We start from the raw sequence: 2966 nt of genomic DNA on the forward strand, positions 1-2966 counted from the left end.
TGCGAGTTTGACATGTGCGCCAAGCGACCCAGGTGGTGGAGTTGTGTATTTACGATCATCGCGCACGATGAGAAGCGTTTGCGAAGATTCGATCACGCTAAGAACTTTTCGCAGAGATATTTGGCTAGAGATTGCAGAAAATTTGATCTCTTTTGCTTGAAGCACAACTTTTTCAAGTGGTTAATTCTTTCTGCATTGTAAATTTCTTGTATGGACGAATGAAAGAAATTCTACAGTGGTAGAACATCAGAGAAAACAATTGACAAAGATTGGTCGAGTACGAAATATTTTTAGCGTGAGGGGGGTTGTAGCGTTTGTTCGATGTACCGAAGCGTTGTGGTTTTCCATTTTGGGGGTTGCAAAGGAAAATGACGGCGCGCTGGAAGGTGAAGGTTTGTGAAATTTTTCGCTTTTGTAAGTTCAATGCGGCAAATGCAAACATCCCTGATATATATGTTGAAAACTTCTGCACAAATTGCTTATATTTTTCAATGACATAGCTTAACTTTTTTTCCAAAGCATAAAATAGTGCAGGGTTTTCTGTAGAAAATCGTTCAGGGATTTACCCTATATTTTCGATGCTTTTCTAGATTTTTTGCGAACAATCCTTAGGAAATTTCTTTAGCCATACGATCTTCCAAGGATGTATTCCAGAACATTCTCCGGGTTTTGCTAAAAATTGCTCCAAGGATATTTTTTTGAAAAAAAAAATGAATTTCTGTCAGAAAATCTTCCAGAGATTTCCGAGCTCCTGAAACAATTTCCCGGGGATTCTTAAATAAATTTATTCTTTTAGGGATTCCTTTGGAAATCCTAAATAAAAAAAAAACTTTCAAAAAGCTTTCTAGGGATTCCTTTAGATTTGAGAATATCCTTCGAAAATTTCTCCAAGAACTCCTTAAGAAAGTCTTTCACGGATAGCTTCCAAAAATGTTGCATGGATTCATTTAGAAAATATTTCAAGAATTCCTTTCAAAACATTTTGCATAGTTTGTTCATGAAACTCAGCTACGATTTTTTTTTCATAAAGATTCCTCCGGAAAATGTTCAAATCATTCAACTAGAAAACCTCTCATGACCTTTCTCAAAAATACTCCATGAATTTTTTTTTAGAAAACGATTCAACGGATGCATTAGGAATCAGAAATTGTTTAAACCTTCAAAATTTTCTCAGAAGCTTCCTAAAGAGTTTTCTCCAAGGATTGCTTCAGAAATTGTACAAAAGGTTATTAACAAATATACTATATTAACAATATAGGTTACTTCGTGTTTTCACATACAACGACATGGAGACGCCGTTTACGAATGGTTACAGCACCACCTGTTATCAGAAAAAGTCAATAATTGTATTTTGATCAATTTTTGTTTACCGTGCAAGGTGACATTTCTCGAAAAAAAGATGTTAGGGGTGTCAAAGTTTTTTGTTCCCAAATAATCGATTATTATATAATCGATTTACAATATACACAAACAAAATAATATTTCATTAGATGACATCTCCCGATCAACCATTTCTTTAAAAATCTTTACATTTATTTATAAGACGTTCATACCGAAAATCGATAGCGATCGACATCGTTTAAAGAAATTAAAATAACTACCAAGTTACTTCGATATCGATTGATAAATATTTTTGACGACACATCGATATTAAAAATAGTGGGTTCTACTTTACCGAACTGTCATAATTATTCAAAGAAGCTAAAAAAAGCCACCTCACCCACCACCCCCTCTTCATGTTTATTATGATTTTTTTTGTAATCATTTTCTAAATTGGGAATTGAACTTACATTTATAGGAACTGGGAGATGTTATGTTTATATAGTTACTTACTGAGTCACACGGTATTACAATGATTATGGGTGGCCAAATGCATTCAAATATCCAACAAATTACTAGCCTTTAGCAGTTTCCAAAGCCACAACAGAATTATTAAAAAATGTATCCGGCTTTGACGAACTGAATAAACATCATATTGAGAAACCATAATTAATCAAATAAAACATAATTAATCAAATAAAGTTCGGATCTTTCACAGGGTTCCCGAACGGAGTCAGATTTGCCGGTGAACGGAAATAACGCAACACGGCGGTGGCTTCCTACTGCCAATAAAATGTCCAGAATACCTACCAATATGTATTTCTGCTGATGTTGCTGTCCCGGGGAGCAATCCGGTGAGCTGTGGCCTAATCCGGACCAAGGAAGCATTTTCGTGCTCGGATAAATTCAAGGAGTAACCGTCTTGATTTATCCTTGGTTTCATTTTATTTTTTTCTAATTCGAGCAAAACCAAAACATTGCTCCTGTCATGAGATATAAGAACACCTTTACTCAGCTTCATCCAACGATAACAGAACGGTAAAGGAGTGTCGTGACTAATCTTTGTTCTTCGATATCAATATGTAAAGTTACGTTGATATCGGAAATTGAATATGTTCCGATAAATATTCACGAAGAAATCCAAAGTTCAAGCGACAACATGAAATTTAACGGAATTAAGTTACTTTTCGGTAAATATTTTTATCTTTTGACCGATAAAGGACATTTTTCAAGTTTCGTTATCGATCGATGAATTTGTTTGAATATATGTAAAGTAGTAATAATCAGTAAAGAATAGTCGACGTTATTCTTTATATTGTCGGGCCGCCACCAAACCGGACTTCGCACAATGAAGTCGCGACGCGACCCAACTCGCGACGTTTTTGAATCATGTTAAAAGTAGTGCGCATCCTTCCCGTTGTTGTCAGCAACACAGCGTACTAGATGCGAAACAGATGCGACACTTGTGGTCCAAGGAAATAGCAATTTTTGATTGAATGTCTGTCCTGATTCCAACCAGATAGACAATATTTTGGTAAAGAACTTTAACGAAATTTGTGAAATGGTTGACCGGGCTACGAATACATCTGTAGAAGAATTTGAATGCTCCCTCATTGTAACGCCACCGAAATCGGTTCACTTCAAAA

The sequence above is a fragment of the Aedes albopictus genome, chromosome 1, assembly GCF_035046485.1.
Source record: "Aedes albopictus strain Foshan chromosome 1, AalbF5, whole genome shotgun sequence".
NCBI lineage: Eukaryota > Metazoa > Arthropoda > Insecta > Diptera > Culicidae > Aedes > Aedes albopictus.